Source organism: Hippocampus comes, unplaced genomic scaffold (assembly GCF_001891065.2).
Source record: "Hippocampus comes isolate QL1 unplaced genomic scaffold, H_comes_QL1_v1.1 scaffold219, whole genome shotgun sequence".
Classification (NCBI taxonomy): Eukaryota; Metazoa; Chordata; class Actinopteri; order Syngnathiformes; family Syngnathidae; genus Hippocampus; species Hippocampus comes.
The window spans coordinates 202,616-208,641 of NW_017805653.1; the positions used below are offsets into that span (position 1 = coordinate 202,616).

At 41.5% G+C, this 6,026-nt stretch overlaps 1 long non-coding RNA gene across 1 annotated transcript; it reads right to left on the minus strand.

Moving 5' to 3' along the window:
* Window positions 1–3,123: 3,123 nt before the first annotated feature.
* On the minus strand, window positions 3,124–4,003 carry LOC109522873 (uncharacterized). The gene is made up of 3 exons (XR_002169646.1): window positions 3,990–4,003; window positions 3,728–3,780; window positions 3,124–3,462 (listed from the first exon to the last, which is right to left on the minus strand). It is a non-coding gene; the product is annotated as an uncharacterized LOC109522873 (long non-coding RNA).
* Window positions 4,004–6,026: the final 2,023 nt, after the last annotated feature.

Consider the following 6,026-nt stretch of genomic DNA (forward strand, 5'->3'; position numbering starts at 1 on the left):
TTTCATGAGGTAGAATACTTTATTTTCTCTTCATTTTAAGCTTTTTAGCAAGCGCTAAAAGCTTATTGGTCTTTTTCCACTCTCATTTTAGCCAACTCCTCTTGTTTTTACACATGCTCCAGGCTGTCGAAAAGCGCTTGAGATCGAGTAGTTACTTTTCAGTAGAAATGTCTGTTTTCGGTGTTTCACCGAGGTTGCGTGACTCTGTAAAGCTTTCCATCCTCTCGATCCGAATAGAATGACATCGTCACACACAGTACACAGAGCTTTAACGGCGACATCGAGCTTTTTCACGAAATCCGACACAAGCACAATGGTTCCTCTTTACTGTTTCCTACTGGGGACACCGTCAGCTTTCTATCCAACCAGTCCCATCGAAACGTGTTTTTCAGATCCGCATCTATCTGACGCACTTTAGCTTCGTCGCGAGTCTCAATAACATTCGGCATTCGCGAGAAAGGGCTTTCGGAAGGCGAACACGGATTGGTTGTGATTTGCATTTGCCGATATAGCGACCAATCACAACAAATAAGACATCATAGACGTCCAATCGCAGGGCTGTTTACAATCTGAAGATGGAAAGACTGATCGGGAGAGCTCGTGAAAACTCGACGACAAGGTACCTGATCCCCCCTAAAATTTTCTCAACGGATTTAGACGATTCACAAAAATGATCAATTTAAGAAATAACACGGCGGATTTCCGCGTATCCGCGGAAAATTGCCATCACTGCATATAATGCAACAGTTCTGCAACATATTCTCCCCAAATGAAAATATGAATTTTCAGTTGTTGCAAAATCAGTTCAGGATGCTATAATTTGTGGTGTAGATGCGAATTTAGGAGAGCAGGACAATACATCGCATTGCAATTGGAACAGCAGCTTGGTTGATGACGTGCCCAAACCGGCTCATCTGTTATCTTTGTCGTGCAATACAACGAAAATGAATACAATTGAAAAACATATGCTTCTTATATTTTAAAATAAAATAATTCACACGTTTACCGTTCTGGGGCTTTTACAATCATGTATGAATGCATTATTTACAGCAGGTGGACAGCAGTGTGATCGAGCAGCTTAGATGGGGTAGAATTTTATTGGGGCTTCACCGATTTATTTCAAACAATTCATATCCAAAACACAGTTGAAAAATATTTGATTGTTAAAATATTTAAATACAAGAACTATATCAAGAATTTAACAACACATACACAGTTTGTTTTTTTTAATCAGAAGACAAGTCTCAAAACATATCACAGATGCCAAACGTTGTGCCTCTCTTCCTCCTGTTCTTTAATGAAGCTGATCACCCTCCAGCTCCCGTTTGAAACATTGTGCTGCTGAAGGTGTGCCGGCAGAAGGGCTGTGATGCAGGAGGTGCTGTGGAATCTCCCAGAAATTAGGACCGAGTTTAGTTGTAGGTCCAGTAAAACATCGTGCAAATGTTACATAATTTATAATGCACAGTTACAATTATATGAATATTAAAAAATGTACTTCATGTAATGCAGGCAAGCGAATAATTCAAACGCACTAAGGCAGCAAACAGTAATAACAAATCATGTTCCAAACATTCACTTTAACTCCTTTTTCATATCAATTAGCTTGTGAGTAATAAGCCAAAATGTGACTGTCGGATAGAGAACTGTCAGAGCAAGCGGCAGATTTTATTAAGTCCTGCCGACATAAAGCTGCTCCCGGCTGCGACTGTCAGTGTTGAACTGCCACCATTGCTGTCAAAGTCGGACACATCTCCGAAATCGTTGGAGCAAATTTTTAAGCAGGCTTCATCTTGATAAATTGACCACATATTTGACATTTACACAATTACTTTACCGCCTAAAATAATCGTAAAACAACATTTTGTGTCACAATAAGAGTAATATTTACCCCATTTACACATTTCAATGTGTCTGAAAGTTTTATCCTCGGCTTTTGTCGCTGCTTGGCTCGAAATGCATCATGATTGGCTGCCCGAAGTCCATGTGTCTGTCGGACGTGCTCTCATTGGTCTACAATGCATTACGAAAGAGAGCACGTCGGATGAATAAATGGACAAAGGGCTTGCCATGAAGCCCTGAGTATTTATTCCATATTGCCCACTAGTTCACTAATGCGCTCATTATGAAGCTTACTAGTGAACATGTATGCCACAAACGCCCACTAGTGAGCTCATTTTGAAGCTTACTAGTTCACATGTATGCCACAAAACGCCCACTAGTTCACTACTGAGTTCATTTTGAAGCTTACTAGTTAACATGTATGCCACAAAATGCCCACTAGTTCACTAGTGAGCTCATTTCGGAGCTTACTAGTTGACATGTCAGGCCATAAATGTGCACACTTGTTCACTAGTAGCATATTAGCACTTACTAGTTGACATGTAAGACCATAAATAAGTGCACTAGTTCACTAGTAAACTCATTTTAGCGCTTACTAGTAGACATGTAAGGCCATAAACGTGCGCACTAGTGCCACCACTTATGTTACATGCAAATAAGGACGAATACGGATGCATACAACGGTTTCCTATTGGCTGTTCATTTCAAAATACAATGGTGCCTCTACTTATGAAAGTTGCTTCATACGAAATTATCAAGTCATGAAACGCCTCAACATGAAAATATTGCCTCTTGTTGCGCAAGAAATTTCAAGATACGAGAGGTAAAAATACAGTATGGATCGCCCGTCACAGCTCTGAGTTTCATGACGCAACACACTTATAGCTGCTCTGTCATTGGCTATTCCCGAGTATCACCCTGGCATTCCATTGGCTAAGAGGGAACTCTACCGTGTGTGTCTGTGTGTCGAGAGATTGATGTGTATTTATGCAGCATCCTCGTCATTCGCCTCTCGGGCCATGAGGTCTTCCGATACGATAGTTTTACGAAATTGTGAATCCCCTGAAAAAGTGTTCGCGAGTCGGGCAATCGCTCACTCTGCTGATGTTTACCTTGGACATTTTCGAAGGATTGTCAAAAGCCAATAAAAGCAAACGTCCTTGGATCGGTTATTTACAAAACGTCAGGCAAAAACCACTTTCTTGAGAGAACATGAGCAAAAGAAGGCAGTTAAAGGTTATAGTCACGATAACCTTTAACTGCCTTATAACAGGCGAGAGAAGATGGCATTACACTATTCGTGCCAGGTGCAGAACTGGAGGGGACGACCCTTCAATGCCACCTGCCGGAGACAGACGTGACAGAGTCATGACACACCCACTGGTCATTATGCATCTGCATACTGTAGTATCTCAAGTGTTTATGTGTGACGGGGGTCACAACTGTGACAGTCTCAAGCTCCACGTCGCTGCCGCCTCAATAAGACCAGACGCGTGGAGTGTGGCTTTTCTCTCTTTTTTATTGCTGAAACACAGTATGGCAGGGGAATGGTGAAGTCACGTTTGGTGTCGGACATAGCATGTGACTTGCCTCGTAGCTCTTCCTGAGCTATATCATCATCTTAGCAAAAGAAAATAAACAAGACCAAATACAAAACATGGGTGATTGTATAGTGATTATTTACGAAAAAAAAGAAAAGATGCACACACACTGCTCTTTGCGTGATGCCACCGAACGCATCACACGCAGCAGAACGGCTGCGCAACGCACAGCAATGGCGGCCGCGAAGAACCGCGGACACACGCCAGCAACAAACACAACCAGCCATATGAAAAATGACATGAAAAACTTTATACAGTACAGCTAAAAGGGAAACAAACATTACCTGAAACACAGTATGGCAGGGGAATGGTGAAGTCCGTTTGGTGTCGGACATAGCTGAGTAACAGGAAAGCACTATTAACTCAACGGGTAAAAACTTTCATTCGACAAAACGTAAAATTAAATAACAATATAAAAAGCGATTTGGACTTGGGACAAATCATGGAACTAATTAAAGACATAGCACCGTAGAAAAAGGAAAAACAAAATGAAATATTGTAATTAAACTATAAATGAATCCGGACCGTCAGTGAAACGTGACTTACCATGTGACTTCCCTCGTAGCTCTGCCTGAGCTACGGTCGAGACTGGTGCAACACTGTGTGCTGTTGCGTCACTTCCGCGATAATTTAATAAACGCAATACTGTGTATCACTCCGTTACGTATGTATCCCATTTTGCAGGCAATATCACATCGGTGAAATTTGTGACCTATACGATGAATATATTTTTAATGTAATATTTAATAGCTTTATAATAAGACACAATAAGTATTGTGCATGTTTTCTGTTTTTTTATAACTATGTCGCTACTTTTTGTCTTGATGTGATTGTGATACATATCACCAACAGAGGGCGCTGTGTGTTTAGAGAGGACAGCATATGACAAGGCTTCCGGTAAAGACAAGACACAGAGATCACCATGCGTGCTGGCAACAATAAAGTTGAGCTTAGGCTCATTTGTTCACTAAATGATGGCTCATCATATTAAGATGAACAACACATGGTACCAGGAGTGAATACCAAGTCGTGCAGCATTTTTTTTTTTCAAGATGGAGACGCTAAGGCCACCAGAAGGACTCAAACTTGTCGGTGATGTGGATGCTAACTCTTTTAAGCAGTAGTTCGAGCTATACCTAGCTGCTTTGGATTGGGTGCAAGCTCCCACGCCAGGAAGATCGCGCTTCTACTCACTGTCGCTGGTCCTCAAGCCATTGAAGTCTTCAACACTTTTGAATTTGATCAAGCTGACGACAAGGTATATACGAGAAGAGGATGAGAGAAAGGCTACTTAGAGAGGCTAAGGTCACTTTGGAGGAGGCAGAAAGGATCAGTCATGCTGTAGAGCTAGCTCAACACCACGCCAAGACCTTCAATGAGTGAAATCCTCAAAATAAGCCCCAAAATAGCGGTTGTCAAAAACAAAACTAAGAGAAATGTGATGCAAAACAAAAGCTCAGAAAATACATTTTCATGCAAACGTGGTTCTAAACATGAGCCCAGGCAGACCTGCTTTTGGCAAAAAGTGTGCAAAATGTAATGGAAAGAAGCACTTTGCCAAGCAACGTCTATCAAAAGCAAAATCTAGATCTGTGAGACTAGTTGAAGAAACTGACCTCAGTGAGACATTTTTTTGTAGGCATGGTGCATTGTGACACAGACAATGTAGAAAATAACACATGCAAAGAAAATGAAGATACATGGATAGTGTCCCTACCAATTAATGGAGCACAAGTGGCACTGAGGATTGACACCGGGGCACAAGCAAACCTCATCAGCGTGGCGGTAATAGGTGCCATGAAGGAAAAGCCCAAGATTATTATCAAGAAAGTGCTACTAAAAGACTACAATGGACAAAGCATTGAAAGCAAAGGTCAGTGCAGATTAAAAGTGAAAGTAAAGAATAAAGACAATCATGTATTGTTCACAATTGTACCTGAAGGGTGTGAGTCACTACTTAGTGGTGAAACTTCAAAAAGACTAGACCTAGTTAAGAGAGTCTACCAAATCAGCTTCTCACCAGGTACACAGTCAGTGGAAAATATTGTGGAACAATATCGGGATGTATTTAAAGGACTTGGATCTCTACCTTACGCATACAAAATCCAACTGAAAGAGGATGCGACACCAGTGATTCATTCACCTCGAAGAGTCCACTCCAAGAAAGGCTTAAAAAGGAGCTGGACAAGATGTGTAAACTTGAAGTCATCACTAAAGTCGAAGAGCCGACTGAGTGGGTCAACTAGATGGTTTGTGTGGACAAAGGGAATAAAAACAAAGATCTGAGAATATGCATGGACCCTGGTGACTGAAACCAAAACATCAAACGTGAGCAGTACCAGATTCCGAAACGAGAGGAGGTTGTGAGTGAAATGGGCGTAGCCATGTACTTCTCAAAGCTTGGTGCAGCACAAGGGTTCTGGCAAATAAAGCTCGAAGAGAAAAGCTCAAAGTAGTGCACATTTAATACTCCGTTTGGCAGGTATAGGTTCTTGAGAATGCCATTTGGAATAATCTCAGCGTTAGAGATATTTCACAGAGCCATGGACAACATGCGAGAAGGACTTGAAGGGGTTTGCTGTT